General features: G+C 32.3%; 1 long non-coding RNA gene across 1 annotated transcript; it reads left to right on the forward strand.

The window, feature by feature from the left end:
- Window positions 1–6708: 6708 nt before the first annotated feature.
- On the forward strand, window positions 6709–17367 carry LOC143062368 (uncharacterized). Its single transcript, XR_012974713.1, has 3 exons — window positions 6709–8273; window positions 10292–10438; window positions 16662–17367. It is a non-coding gene; the product is annotated as an uncharacterized LOC143062368 (long non-coding RNA).
- The last annotated feature ends 212 nt before the right edge of the window (window positions 17368–17579 follow it).

Here is a 17579-nt window from a genome sequence, read left to right on the forward strand (position 1 = left end):
AAACTTTTAAGGTATACACTTGGTGAACGCTACAACTCGAGGAAATTTTTATGCAGCATTAAAAAATTCATCCAGCTCAAGCGTGTGTCTAGTGTACACCTTATAGCGTTTAACGCGCTACAGATAAGTTTGAGACACGTTTAGGGCACGTTGCATACGCTTCGAGATCGTTCGACTTTAACTAAAACGTATGCGGGTGTGTTTGTAACAAACACTCCATAATAGAACGACTGGGACGCGACTCAAATACGTTCAAGAAACTTTTTTCCTTCGTAGCGTGCATTCCATCTACGTTAAAACGTATTGTATAGAATGAAATTATATTTAAAATATAATTATGAGACCATTGCTCTTGTTACAGAAAGTTCTGTAAAGAATTAAGTAATTTATAAATATACTGCAAGGTTATGATAAAGAGTAAAACAACAAAAAGTGCTGAACTCCGAGGAAAACTAAAAACGGAAAGTCCCTATAACCAAAATTCCATACCAAAAGCGCAAACACATCAAACTAATGGATACCCACTATCATAATTATTCTTGTGTTGGTATATGCATTTTCTTTTGAAGAAAATGATGGATTAAATCTAACTAGCTAAACCTATCACTTGTATGACAGTCGCATAAAATTCCATTACATTGACAACGATTTATGAACAAAACAAACAGACATAATTGGTAAAGAAACTAAAAATGTCAAAAATAGGGGTACAGCAGTTAACATCGTGTCATAATATTAATCATATAATATATGTCACGACAAAAACACAAAAAGGCATATAGGTAAATAACATTTATCATATTAACACAATAACACAATGACGGAATGTACATGCACCGAGCCACGTGAAACGGATATCACAAAAAAAAAACCTAAACCGTCAAAGTTATATTGATTCTATAAATCCTGTTTGTCATGTTCCAAAGATTTTTATGATATAACGGGTCAGTCCCCATGGGCTGCAACAACCCCAAATGTTCTGATATCTTGTAAATGTTCGACATCCCTACCACTAAACTATACAATGGCATATTTCTGATCGTCATTTGAATAATATATAGGGTCAGTCTCGAGGGGTTTCCCCACCCCAATGTTCTTATATTACGTAAAAGTCGAGATCCTCACCCCTTAGCCCATATCATATTCCTGTTCGCTATTTCACTAAGATTTGAACGCCACACAGTGTCAGTCCTTACATTTCACTTTACTGAACAAAACCAATTTGTACTAGACTTTGCCCAATGTCAATCTTCCATTGGAATGACGAATTATACAGCTTCGTTTGTGCGACTTCGTAACAGCTTCCTATTACAGTCATCTCTTGTTAAGAAATGTTTTCAGAACTGAAAATTATCATTAGATTGAAGAGGGTAGAATTGGTCATCATACTATTTATAGTAATAACGTATTTTTGTTACTAGTACTTATTAGGAATAAGTAATATTGCCCTTCGCAAAATTACACTTATTAAGTTAAAAAATAGGAAAAAGATATTTTTAAAGCTCAAGAATACCATCTTTTGTATTCGCTTTTTCATTGAAAAACTAGAATCAATTTTCTAAAAATTTGGAAATTTCGAGTGTTCTTCCCGAAAAAAACACAGACCCTGTACAATATCTCAAATACGAGCTTTAAAGGAAACTGTGCGTTGTTGATGCTCAAAACATGTTTAGTATCTAGAATAAAATTACCTGGCATGAATAAAACTAGAAGCATATACGCAAAATAGCAGTAAATTGGTCTGGGTGGTGTTCTCGAAGCTATCTTAGGATTAGGACGTGTCAACAGTCTTTGTTCTAAGTCGTGTTCTCGAATCTCTCTTAACTTAGGATATATCACATTTTTCGTCCTAACTTTGTGCATGCTTTTTTCTTATTTTTTTACGTGAAGATAAACATGAAATATAACGCACCATCGGTTATTTAAAACTCGTATACAAAAATTGTGCATGATTTTAAACTTTGAACTTCTTGTTTTACGATACGAATTAAATATTCTCATTTCAAAACAAATTGTTTTCCAGTTTAAATCACAATCATATTTGATTTGATTTTATAATTACATTTGAAATCATGCATTTAACTAAATACATGTAATTATATTATTTTATTAAGTTGTTTCGTCTTTAAAAATGTTTTATCAAGCAATAACCTTAATTATTTAAAATTTCGCACATACGATATGTTTAGGACGTAGATGCGTCTGAGATAGCTTCGAGACACAACTTAATAGTGTCCTAAGATTGAACTTATCTATGACTTAGGACGAATCTTAGGATACTTTCGAGAACACCACCCCAGATCACACGTATAATATAAATAAAAAAAATATCTACACTCGTAAAAAGTGAACCGATTCACTCGAATAAACACATTACCCACCGAACACTATACCTACTGTGTAGCTTTTCAATAAAATGTCAAATTACAGATAAATAGCCAAGATACTGAAGAAAATAGTTTAAATGTTTTAAAAAAAAAGTTTACTGATTTATGTTTACCGTAAACTTAATATCATTCTAGTTATCACAATACTTGCCTTTAGCTACTTTTTGACTATCATTTTCATCAATAAACCGTATGACAACTGTGTTGATGCCAACGTGAGGCTGACTATACATGTAAGCTATAACTGATATTGGTCTATTATAGCTATTGTAATGCAGGAAAAGGGGAAAGAATCGCTGCTCTGTCAGGTTGTCTCCCCTTTCCCTCCAAAACGGCAATAATATTTAAATATCTGGGGACTGACATCATTCCTTGGGGACTTTTCTCGCTTTCATTCATTTTAGATTTTAACTCAAATGTTCCAACTGGGGATTCTAACATCTTCTTAAGAATCTGGTGTGGTGTTCTCCAAACTATCTTAGGATTAGGACGTGTCCTAAGCCCATCTTATGACAAGTCTTTGTCCCAAGTCGTGTTCTCGAAGCTCTCTTAACTGAGGATATATCACATTTTTCGTCCTAACTTTAGGACACCTAATTAGGTGTCTTAAGTCCATCATATCTTTATCCTAACTTTGTGCATGCTTTTTTTCTCATTTTTTTACGTGAATATGAACGTGAAAAAAAAAACGCACCATCGGTTATTAACTCGTATAAAGAAAGTGTGCATGATTTTCAACTTTGAACTTCGCGTTTTTACGATACGATGACACTACGAATTTAATATTCTCATTTCAAAACAAATTGTTTTATAGTTTATATCAAAATCCTATTTGATATTATTTTATTATTACATTTGAAATTATGCATTTAATTAAATACATGTTATTACAAAATTTTATAAACAATTTTATTAATTGGTTTCGTCTCTAATAAATGTTTTATCAAACGATTACTTTCACTATTTAGACTTTCGCACATAGGATAGTTTAGGACGTCCTAACAGAAGATGCGTTTGAGATAGCTTCGAGACGCAACTTAAGAGTGTCCTAAGTCCATCCTAAGTCCATCCTAAAATCGATCTTATCTATTATTTAGGACGAATCTTAGGATACTTTCGAGAACACCACCCCTGGTTTTCGAAAGTATCGTAAGATATGTCATAAGATATATATTAGGACATATTTTATGATCATCTTATGACTATCATATGATATGTCATAGGTGTCTTAAGAGATTCATAGCTATGATGCTGTTATGACTGTCATATGTGAACATTATTTTCTATTATTTTAAATAATGTTTAAAAATTATAAAATATAAGAATGAAAATGAAAGGATGAACATATTATTTATTACTATTCCTAATATTTACGAATATTTTATTTTTCTTATTATAATAAACAAAAAGGAATTGAAATATGAGTTGATAATTTGTTTAAATTTAGTTTGTAATATATGTTTAATCTTGAACTTCGCTTTCGTGTATCATCATACATGCATTGTTATTTAACTCTGAATACTTTATAGATTCGGTACATCGAGTACTCGCTTAATGCCCGCGTCACACTGTCCCGATTTTTACGCCGATGGCAACACGATTATGGAAATTTTCAAAATCGGGACTGATCGTATCCAGATCGGGCTATTCGTAGTGTCATCTTTAACCATCGTAGAACCATCAGCCACTTTTTCTAGCCTTCGGGGACAACTTCGGGAAGGGTTCTAAATTTTTAACATGTTAAAAAATCCCCGAAGGTGCGTCCGATGTTTATGGTTCGTATTGAGTTCGTATCACCATCCTCACCATCGTGATGTCACCGGGAATGCATCTTTGAACATCGTATTGCATTCGTGTTTCCGTCGTTTCCATCGGGCAGTTTTGACATTACGATGTCTACACGAATGAATCACGAAGCTAACCGAAGGTCTTACGATGGCAACACGACTTCGTGAAGACCTCGTAATCCCGTCGTGATGCCATCGAATAAAAGTACGAAGGTGACAAGATGGAACTACGACGGCAATAAATCCAGCTAAATGTAAGTTAATTTTCGCGCTTAAATTCATTTAAAGTGCCATGCGCGATATGCACTGGTCAGTCTAATACGACAGTTAAGAAAGACGTTCACAAAACATGGACCTCATATCATATGATTCTATGAGAACAAGAAAGTCGACAGCGTTGTTTCTATTAATTCAAATGGAACAAGAAGAGCAGCTATTACAGGCTCAGGATTTTCTTTTACCAATAAAATATTATTTTTTGTCAATTTTTCATATCAAATAACATAATAAAAATCATAAACGCACCTCGTTTACCAACACTGCAGGTACACGTATATAGGGTACCCAACTTTTTCTTCATTATTCTGATTTTTTATGTATCGTCTGAGTTGTTGTCACACGAATGTTTACTCCATAAACATTTTGTTTTCTATATGTCATATTTTGCCGCATTTGTTGCTTTCCCCACATCCTTCCTTTAGTCTATATTATTATGATATTCTCCAGGAAAGAGCTCTTTTCGAATAAAAGGGATCAACGAACTCATTACCTTACCTTTAAGATAGATCAGTAAACTTGGGCATAATTATGGGTGATTATTCAGACTAGTGCACACTTTTTACAGTTCAAACAAGGCAATGCCGAGCGTGGCATCCCCTGGTATGTAACATATTGGGGACAAATATGGACACTATATTTGTATATGACACATGCAGAAAATGGTAAATTGAATACGCATATTTGATACATAAACTATTTTTTTAGAAATCAACCAAATTATTCAGTAACTGGAAATACCCACGGTCTTCCTCTTATGATTAAACCAAAAATTAAATGTACAATATAATATAATATATTCAATACTGATCAAACAATTTAAAACGCGTGATGCCTTCGGCATATAATTTAAATGCATCGTAAGCTGTACACGACGTCTTTTAGACATCGTATGGCCATCGCGCCATCATCGTAATCCATCGTGTAGCCTTCGTGATCTATCTTGTAGGCTTCGGCTGAGATATGAAGCTCAAATACCGTCTTCGGTTAACCTTCGTATGTCCATCTTTTGCTATCGTATATACTTTCGGCACCCTCGTATATACTTCGTTATTCATCGTACTTGCTTCGTTCACTTTTTTGTATTTTAACGAGATCGGGACCAACTTCGTACGAACTTACAATTTTCGCATTCGGGTGTCCATCGTATATAAAAATCGGGACAGTGTGACGCGGGCATAACAAAATGCCCGTGCACATACGTATATATAGTACTATTAAATATACTAGGAACGAAATAATATGTATATCTATTGTACAAAACTATAAGTTAGAAAAGAATTCTAAATTGCATGTCGCAGGAGATTCAAATCTTAATTCACGTAGTAATAAAATCTTTACTATTTAGCTAACCGAGAAACACAACAAATATTTTTATTACAATTAATATGAAATTATGCAAAAAAAGTAATGAAAAGTAATTACAATTTTAGTTGACATTCATAAGACCATCATAAGTCATGTCGCGAGGGGTCTTAAGTTTACGACAAAAGTTATGACAAATCGTAACTTAGGACACTTTCGAAAACATATGTTACGACTATGACATGTCCTAAGACCATCATAAGACATGTCTTAGTCATAAGATACTTTCGAAAACCAGGCCCCTGGGGAATACTCATTCATTTCGGGTCTAGGTTATACCTTCTTCTGGCGTGTCCCTCATCTCGGACACTTACAATCAATGCTTTCGAGGCCTGGCGCTGGTGAATAAAATACAATGATGTTTAATTTAATTATTTATTTCAAATAGCATTCTACATTGAATTGTGATATGTGATGTTGGGAGTTTGCGGACCCAAACATCAGGTGTTGATTGGAACTATTTTATTCACCTATGAAATTTTAGCATCGATTTTGAATTTTCTAAAGTTACTTTTTATTGGTCAACTGTTCTCTTTTTACGTTATTGATTTATATGATTGACTTATATTTTATTTAGTTACGTAAAAGCAATTAAAGGATTATCAAAATATTTACTTACTTTACAGAATTATTAAGTGGACAATAGAAATACTTTTAGGGTTATTTTCTTACAGCAAATTACAAACATTTTTATTCTTTTAAAAGATGACAGTTTATTTAATTGATTTCTCAACGTCAGATTAATTGCTATGATCAAAAGAACTCTAGAAATAAGATTAAGAGGAAACTATTTATAACTTAATCTTACGTCATCTACTTTGTCTTGGAGCTTTAGCAATGCGACCTAATTCAATTTTATTTATGTATTAGTTTATTCATCTAAGATTGTCGAACGTAAAGCCTCGGTCACACCTTACCGGATAGCACGAACAGACGCCTAACGGATGAAAATAAATGTTGTCCGTTGACAAAATTGTAATCCGTTTGGAGTCCGTTGATGTACTGACCGAATAAAACGGACGTGTAACGAATGGACACACACACGATATGCAACGTACGAGAAACGGAAACGTACCGGACAGAACGGATGTCGAACGTACATCCAACGGACGAGTACCGCATAAAACGGACACCTTACGGAAGCGTACCGGATATAACGGATGAAAAAGATATACGGAAAAATTAAAGGCGGCAATAATAATACATGTAAATCGCATAAATATTCAAAATGTTTCTGTGTAACTGGTTTTGGTTTGTTCTTCAAAATGCAGCCAAAGGGCAGTGTCTGGCCTGAATAAGAGCTGATTGATTGTGAATACGTGCCCTTCCTCTAAGATCGATTATGAATAATAAGAATTCATGAACCTTAAGAAATCTGACATACTAATAATTGGCATTTCTGACGCGAAATTTTCAGTTGGGATTTATCCGTTTCAGATCCGTTCATCATCCGTTTTATCCGTTATACGTCCGGTAGCAGTCCGTTTCTCATTCGTTTAACATCCGTTTTATCCGTTAAACGTCCGGTAGAAGTCCGTTGATGAATTTATTTACCAGACCTCCAACAAATGTATAACGGACACGTAACGGAAACAAAACGGAAACGAAACGGACGAGTATCGTACAAAACGGACGCCTACCGTACGTTCAACGGACATTTCATCCGTTGGACGTCCGTTCAAAGTTTTGAACATGCTCAAAAATTTCCACTGGACAGAACGGACGTCGACGGGTAAAACGTACGCTAAAAGGACATGCAACGGATAAGAACGGACGTCTAATGGACATGAACGGATTGAAAAAAAGTTATCCGTTAGGCGTCCGTTCGAGCTATCCGTTAAGGTGCGACCGAGGCTTAATGATAAATTAAATCCTTATGTTAATATGTGAAAGTTAATATTTAAACCATGATTGTAAAAATATTTAAAATTCAACGCAACAATAGTTTAACTTTAATTTAGTTCTTATTCAAATAACTTTTAACGATAATGGTTCCTCTTAGTTGTAATGAAAATGTACTTCTTTGTTGGGTAGAATTGTTCAGCTTCTATTTTATTAATTCATAAATTCTGAACTTAAGAAAAACAATCCCAGAAGGAGTTTTCAATTGAATAGGGTTGAAAGGATAAAATTCAAAATTCATTCCATTTAAAGTAAAAAAAAAAATAGAATGCGAAATTATATATATATATTCAAATGGTAAGAAGTCGCTAGGAAATAATTATGACAACTGTTATAGAGAAAATAAAGAAAAATTACGTTGCAAGAGTACGCTACAGAAAATGTATTTTATTGATAGAAGTGCTTGGACTCAGCTTATATCTAGCAGGATTCGCAACACCATACTGGGTATCGTTTCTATCAGAAGATTCTAATCTGGATTCTACTAGTGGCCTGTTCGCAACATGTGTTAGAACAGCCGGGAAATTGAATTGTGCAGATATTCCAAAGTTTTCAGGTAATGTATTCATATGAAAATCGTTTCCGTTACTAGGTATGTCTTGCCAATTTTGATGGGCTTTCAACGACCAATTGCCATTCAGAAGCATCTCTAAATTAAGTTTTAAGTTAAAGCCGATGGGTTATGTCACAGATTTTATAAGATTGTACAATTTACTGCCGTATGTTGAACTAGGGGGGAACCAAAACATACCGTCTTTTGTAAAATTCAATTTGAATAAATGCCTTTAAAAAAATGAATATTTGTACAGAAAGCACGTAATCTAAGTAAACGTAATGTTTTTTCTCACTTCTTTTAATTTATTAGAATACATTAAAACGAATTCGATGGCCGTGTTATCAATCAAAAGAAATATAACTGACAACAAGAAGTAGATTTTTAATAAATATTTATGGACTATATTTTGGAGGAAGGAGTTTTAAAGATGACTTTGACATAAAAAAATATATTTTAGAAAAGCAAATCTTTACATATATTGTATATTATAATAAATTATTTAATTTTCAAGTCTTTGTCTTAAGTCGTCTTTAGGACACCTAATTAGGAATTCTAAAGTTAGAACATATAAGAAGGTAAGAGAGCTTCGAGCACACGACTTAGAACAACATAAGATGGTCTTAGGACACATACTAATCCTAAGTTAGCTTCGAGAACACCATCCCAGATTTCTGTTTTAATTGTTTTGAATACGAAAAAAATGGTGATAACACATTTCGTCGCATACTTCTCAGGACTGCATTACAAGGATTACAAATTAAGTTTCAGAGTTATATGAGTCAGCTATACCGGTTGATGCATTTTCGGATTCATCAATCAACAACTTTCTGTTTACCTTATAACTTAAGCGGGCCGGAGTATCATACGTTAGCCTTAGCTCACAGATTCACTTGTGTATATCAATTAGACCGTTAGTTTTCCTGCCAGTTTGTCATTTTAGGGGCTCGATGTTCGGTGTGAGCCAAAACTCCGTGTTGAAGGCCGGACAATCTAATTAAATTAGTTCTCTGCACTTTCTCCTCGTTATTTATATGCCATGCGACAAGTAAACAACGAGGACTTAGTGAGAGGAGCTAATTTTAATTAGATCGAAGGCCGTACTTTGACCTATTATAATGTTTACTTTTACACATTGTGACTGTGCTCTCTTACTGCATCTTCTTATATTTATTTGAATGTTGTTAATAATTATGTTTCGATCGAATTAAAAAAGAAAAACAGTCTTTTTTTACAGAAATTAAACCGAGTATTGCTCATTGAAATGAAAATAATTTGAAAATTATACTTTTTTTTTTATTATTATTTTGATATAAGTATACAACAAAACAATAACACGAAAAACCATTTTTGTGACAAACATTTACCTTAAAAGAATAGTGGAAACCATTCATGGTCACAGTTGCATGAGTAGGTAATTGGTAGCTTAGGTTGTTAAAAGATTCTTAATCTCTAAAATGTTATGAATCATGTCAATTTCGAAACACTGAAATGTTTATGGATAGGAAATATATCAACTTTGAAAGCTAGTGCCTATCGGGGAAAACATACGCCACTTTCTTCACTCCCAAGACAAGAGTCTGTAGTTCAGTAATTGTCGTTCACTTGGTTCATGTTTGTCATTATTTGTTTTTTGTAAACTTTTTGTTGTAAATAAGGGTGTAAATTTTCTCAATTGAATTGTTTCATATTTTTCATGTCGACCAGTGCCTTTTATAGCAGACCATACGGTATGGGGTTTTATCATGTTTGACGACCGTACGGTAGCATATGATTGCTTACATCCACTTCATTTAAACTTTGGTGGATAGCTGTCTCAGCATACCACATCTTATTTTTTTTTATCAACAAAATATAACGTTTGCGTACAAAACTGAAAATAAATGCACATGCGACAAAGCTAAGCAAAACAAATAAGCCTACATAGCAACAGGGTTTATGGAAGTAAAATAAATGTCATATTTAACCTAAAGATTTTAAAGTTAAAATATACATTTGTACTTATTTGTTTTAATTTGCAGATAAACTTATAATTTGTATAGTGTTTGCGTGTCTTGCTTTGATATCGTACATCGTAATGGTGGTGGCGTCTCTTCTTGTTATTAACTGGTTAAAGGAACAGCGAAATAGATGTACAATTGTTTCTATTGTTTCTAATGTGGCTACTGGTAAGTATGTTTATAAATGTTTCTGACAGACTACATATTTTTTGCCTATAAACATTGGTAAATATTGTCAGGTTAAAAATTGGACCTGAAACACCCTTAAGTTTGTCAATTCCCGATTTAGAATAATAACACATTAAGTATGTACAGTACTCATATAAGGAGACAAAAAATTCTAGAATCAAACTTTTTTTCTTAACCTGATTTTTGGGTTTATATGACTGTAAAAAGATAATTGGTGCTCTTCTTTTTTTTCTACTATGGCCTTTTAAAATTACCCAATTTTGATGATTTTTTCATTTTTCATCAATTTTTACCCATTTTGGGACTATTATCTTGAAAAAAATCACAGATCCACAACTCAACTTTGTTTCATACTTTTAATAATGATGAAATGGACCAATTTGAATAAATTTAACTGAAAAAAAGCTAGAGGTAGGTGTTAATATAAGAAAGTTTCATCATATCTTGATGCTTTTTCGTGTCAAATTGATATAACCGGAAGAAAAGTGACTTAAGGAACTTTTACAATAATTCGCAAAGTGCTTTATATGAACTCTCGTTTTTATTCGAACATTTATATGAACCCGATTTGATTTGAATATTTATTTGAACTCTCGTTTTTAATTGAATATTTCCCATTTCAATTTTAAGTTGAATATTTCCCATTTTAATTTTAAGTTGAATATTTCTTGTTTTAAATTTCTTAAAAAAAAGTTTATTCTTAAATATAATGTTCCTTTTATTTCAATTACCAAAAGAAATTATAGATTTACTAATTTACAACTTAATCTGATGGCTGTCAAAAGTGCGAGCTAATACATGTATCTAACGCTATAAGATATATCTTTATTCTCAGTAAACCATATACATTGGTATAGAGAAGACATGCAATATTATGTACAATATTTACAACAAGACAGAACAAACAAAATAGTTGCTAAGACAATATATGAAGTCCATTTTAGCCAGGAGCAGATACACCTGTGTTAATAATCTTTATGAATTTACATAATTTAATCAATACTGATTTGTTTTTTGAAGACATAATCTGTTTGTATTTGACAATATTTGCATTTTTTAAATAATAATGTGACAGACAATGTTTCCTGTTTTCTTCAAAGTATTTACATTCTAATATATAATGCAATTCATCTCCAATATCATTTTTGTTACATAGAAGACAAATTCTATTGTTTCTAACTATATTTTTCCATCTACCCTGTTCAATAGGGAGCTTGTGATTTGTGGTCCTAAATCTACACAAATCAATAGACAGTTTGTTCCCAAGAATTTCAAAATAATCTTCTTTTCCAAAATAATCTTTAAAAAGTTTGTAATTTAGTGCTTTTGGCGAGTTTTCAAGAAAAGAATGCCAGACTTGTACATACTGATCTTTAAGTTTAAGTTTGATGAATGAAACTAACCACTTGCAATTTATAAAAGATTGCGTTTCCCATACATTTGGGATACCACATTCGTTCAGAATAGGCTTTATTCTGTTTAACCATGAAAAATTCACATTGTCGTTAATATACATGTGATAACACAATTTATATAAAATATATGATAGTTTTGTCTCTTTACCAAAGTTTACTTTTCCCCAAAATGAAATCAATCTAGTTTTTATGTCCAAGTCGATAGGATATCTCCCAAGCTCCCCATAAATCATATAAGAGGGTGTAGATGTTTTCAGACTTAATAACAATTTACAAAATTTTAGATGTACCCTTTCAATCATGTCGTTGTTGTCAATACCCCATACTTCACAACCGTACAGTAGTATTGGCTTTACCATTTTATCAAATAAATCCAGCTGGCTATATATAGAAAGATTATGTAGACGACCTAGTCTTAACACTTCGTAACGACCCTTGGTAGCTTTTTCTACATTAAACTGTTTTGTTTTATCAAAATTGCCTGTTCTTGTTAGAACTATTCCTAAGTAGTTAAATTCATCAACAATATCCAGTTTTTTGCCATTGAATAAAAATTGAAAATTACATGATGGTCGTCTCCTTGAAAAAACCACGACCTTTGTTTTATCAACATTAACTTTTAGCTTCCATACATCTGTGTAATCTTGGAAACAATCTAAAAGTTTTTGAAGTTCAGTTTCTGATTCGGCCATCAAAACAGTATCATCAGCGTACAGAATGATAAAAAGTTTTTAAAAAATGTCAAGTTTTTCCTCAAGCTCTTTTGACACTGATTTTAGGCCCTCTAGGTTACAGTTTTGCAAAAAAGAATCAAGATCATTTAAAAATAAAAAAAAAGAAAAGGCGATAAATTTTCGCCTTGTCTAACCCCGTTACTACATGGGAAGAAATCAGATAAGGCATTGTTATATGAAATACATGACTTTGTACCTTGATACATATTTACAATTACATTATACATAGAATGAAATTCAAAACAGTGTGGCTGTGGCCATTGATTGACACATTAAATTCATCCATTGACTGGGACCATTTAGGTAAACGTTTGTATGTAACGACCATTGCTCACTGTGTACTTTTGAAAGACACTTAAACTATGGGGTCACCAAAGGTTCTCAACACCTTAATAAAGTAATTCGAAAAAATAAATCAGAAATAACACGATGTTTTGATTTATATCAATTATATAAATCAAAACATAAAGGTTATTCCTGATTAATTTTTCGAATTATTTTATAATTAAAGGCGTTAAGAAACCTTTGGTGACCCCACAGTTTAAATGTCTATCGTAGGTACGTCGTGAACAGTGGTCGTTACAGACAAACGTTCACGTAAATTGTCCCAGTCAATGGATGAATTTAATGTGTCAATCAATGGCCACAGCCACACTGTTTTGAATTTCATTCTACATCCATTCATATTATTTAAAAGCATTTTGTACCACAGTGCATCTCGCCATATCGTGTCAAAAGCCTTTTCGAAATCGACGAATGCACAAAATAGTTTTTTTCTTTTTTAACTTTAAAATTTCGAACAATGTATGAATCACAAATAAATTATCGGTTGTTGAATAACCCTTTCTAAAACCACATTGGTTTTCGTTTAAAATCATGAATTCTTCAGAGAAAAGATTTAGTCGCTCGCATAAAATTGCGGTAAAAAGTTTCCCCATACAACTAAAATGGTAATTGGTCTAAAAATTTTTGATCCAACTTGCTCCCTTTATTTTTATAAACAGGCTCAATGTAACCAATTAGCCAACTGTCAGGTATAATACCAGTGCGAAATATTACTACAAAAGCAATTATCGCAATTTTATAAAGTTTAGCCGGAGGACAATAATCCTATGAGTACCTTTTATATGTTATACCCTTATCTTGGACTGAATTGTATATTTTGTAAACTGTTGCTGGGGAAGTCTTCCCCTAGCTTTCAAGCTGTAAACTTGGGTTACTAAATTTGTATATATTCTATACGGTCTTGCGTTTAAAGCAGCCATAGTGTCAATTATAGACCTACAGACTTAATGTAACTCGTGCCGAAGTTCACGGATTAGACCGGAAATTCACGGGGTTATATTTACCATGCTGTCAATTTTGTAGATTTGTAATTTTTATCTGTTTTAAGAACAAAATGCATATTTTTAAAACTTTTTTGTTATAAATGATTGAAAAAATACATATCTAAGAAATTTGAAAAGTGATATGGGATGTACATGTTCCTGGTAAAATCATTTCTGGTACCTCTCATCCATTTTCAAAAATTTTGGCAAAAAAGACTGACTTGATTGGTAAAAATATTTGAAAAATTAATTACTCAAAAACTGTTTATTGTAAATACACATTTTTTTCACAGATTATAGTTTGATTACAATATTTTTAAAATTCATTGATATTTTCCACTTGTATCTCACATTTTGAAAATAATTCTAGAATGAAATTTCAACGAGACTTAAACGTCAGAAAAAAACATCCTTACAGAACGAATTTGTAATAAATTGACCAATACCTACTATATTTACTCAGTTATCAATAAAAGTAGCCAGTTAATGGACATTGATTTTCTTTGGCATATTTTGAAGTTAAGTTGATTTTGTACTCCTGATATTTATTCTATACACCCATGAACAGTATAGACTTCTATTTGGCACATCATACAAATCAAAAAGTCTTTATTTACTGTGAAATGGTATAAATGTAAAGAAACTAGATTTATAGGCAAATAAGGAATTTATTGTTTGTCAATATTGATTGTGTACAATAATAATATACTTCATTCACTGGTGTTAAATGTAAAAAAAATCAGATTAAAAATAATAATAGGTTCGTACAATTCTTTACATCCATTTTATTACATTTAAATGTCAAATAATCAAGGCTTTTAGAAGTACCTATTAACGATATGTAGTCTTTTAACTTATGTTAATTTGAAGTGCATATTCAACGTTTTCATTTGTTTTGTCCTGGGAAGGAATAAGAGTTCATTTACCAGACCATAGTATACATGTAGAACCAGTGCATACATATATATGTCAAAAGGGGACTCGATTATTTGAGCAAACTATCAGAGCAAAACAATTGAAATATAATGTATAAGTTGTAATCGCTAAAATAATCAAGGAACTAGAGCCTGATTTTTTAGCAACGAAAATATGATATAATATAAAAAAGAAATTCTTGTATGATTGCCAATGAGACAACTCTCCACAAGAAACCAAATGACACAGAAATTAACAACTATAGGTCACCGTGCGGCCTTCATCAATGAACAAAGCCCATACCGAATAGTCAGCTATAAAAGGCCACGAAGTGATAATTTAAAACAATTCAAACGAGAAAACTAACGGCCTAATTTATATACCAAAAGTGAACAAAAAACAAATATGTTTACTACAGTTTGTACACAAATCCTTGATAGAACCACAGCCTCGGAACATTATTTTGAAATTTCTATAATTACACTCGGAACATCATTTTGAAAGTTCCATACTTATATTTGTGACCTTCTGCTGTTGTCTGCTCTATGCGTGGTCGGGTTGTTGTCTCTTTGGCACATTCCTCATTTCCATTCTCAATTTTATATTTATATCGAAAAGAAATTGTAAAATTATTTCAAATAGAATTTGATTTTGATTATAAGATTGCTTTTCTGATACATCTTTGGAATACTCAAATTCCTACTCTATCAAAATAGATTTTTGACGGTTATCTTTCTATATTTTAATTTTGGATGTAACGCGTCTTCTGATTGGCACGTTATTTTGTTTGTCAGCTCATATTAGGTTGGTCCCCTCTGTAAAATACCCAGTATGCCTTCGGAATATACAAATATTAACAAAAAATTCAATAACGGCCGGGAAACAGACTAGCTCTTTCCTGTCTATTCGAAATAACATAAAAAGTGTGGCGCAAACTTTGAATTAATTTAATTTTGGATGCTACGCGGGTTATTCAGTGTACAGTGTGTACCCCATTGTTTATGTTATTTCTTCATAGACGGAAGAAATATTACAGTCATTCCTTAAGTAGTTATAATTTGGGATAACGTTTGAAAATACGTCAAAATGTAGGTAAAACTATAACGTAAATGAAACAGGTAAAGATTAGAGGACTTGAAATAATTTCGTGAGAAACTAGTTCTATAATATTGTGTACCTCTTTTGAAAAAAAACAGCTTCGTTATAAATGTGTACCAGTTTTTTCTTTAATATCGTTCGATTATACAGTCAGTATTATCTGAGACTACTATAACACATGTTATAGTAGTCTCAGGTATTATATATATATATATATTTCTTTAAATAAACGCAGATGTAGGTTATATCTCAATGAGACAGCAACCTATCAACATAATTTTAAAAAATCGAAAAGACGTCTACATCTTCTAACCAATAGATAAATGTCTTTCCTAGATGACTGTAAGACGAGACTTTTCGTGATAGGTTAACGCCGACTATCAAAAGACAGAAAAAATACGAAATTCTCCATGTACTAAAAACTTAAGATGTGTTCATTAAAATGTTGAGATGTGATATGGTTGCCAATGAAACAACTATCCACCAGAGTTCAAATGAGGTGGATGTAAGCAATATTATACTAGGCAACTGTACGTGGCCTTCAACAATGATGACTTCCTACACCGCAAAGTCTGCTTTAAAACCACAAAACAGGAAAAATATCAAACTATTTAATTGAAAAAGCTAACAGCTTAATATTTAACAAAACAATTTACAAAAAACAAATATATATGTATTTCCTTTTGATTAATCCAAACCAATTTTGTTGTAGGTATACTTATACCACTTACTCTTGGTTTATACGTTGTGTACATGGAAGATAGAGGGTTTTCTTTAGAAGTGGTGTATTTCTTGATGATCGTTAGTAATGTATTGGTGGTAATTACTGCGGTCCTGCGAATTTTCGACTTCAAGCTTCCGGAACCAAAGAAGCGAGGGATACCTTTCAGTATGCCACCACTAACTACAATTAACCGACAGATTAAAACACCGATGTCAAAGATTCAAAGGAAAACTGAACAGAAGCTAAAACCTGCAATTACACCACAACGATATTTCCCTAAACCTTCGGAAAAAAGACACACTCATCCTTTCTACAAAAAAGATGTTGACCCATTGTTTGTTAAAGTGTTATATGCAAAAGACAAAGATTCTGATACATTGACAGCTGTCAGGCCTTTCAATGTAAACGTCAAATGAAAATGTAGGACATCAATGGAGAATCGACAAAGGTTTTCTTATTTTAATAGATTGTTCAATGATCGATGGAGAATAGTTTAGCTGAGATATTTTTTCGGTAAACGGGAGATAATCCTATTTTAAATGTTGCTACTGTAATTTTACAATGTAGGTTATGCCGCTTCTCTGAAGACCCCAGCACTTGTCTCATCAACAAAAAATCGGCTATACCTTAATATAACGAAGACATGCAATATTTTTTTTGTTTTTTAATATAAGAATATACACTTCAACTTACAGACGTATATTTTAAAATTTGTTTGTTAAACATCTGAGGCTTATGTTTTAGCAATGTTTTAGCTGCTTATATACAAATGTATATTAGAAAGAAGATGTGGTATAATTGCCAAGAGACAACTCTCCACAAGATACCAAATCACACAGAAATTTACAGCTATAGGTCACCGTACGGCCTTCAACAATGATAAAGCCCATATTACATAATCAGTTA

The sequence above is a fragment of the Mytilus galloprovincialis genome, chromosome 2 (genome assembly GCF_965363235.1).
Source record: "Mytilus galloprovincialis chromosome 2, xbMytGall1.hap1.1, whole genome shotgun sequence".
Taxonomy (NCBI): Eukaryota; Metazoa; Mollusca; class Bivalvia; order Mytilida; family Mytilidae; genus Mytilus; species Mytilus galloprovincialis.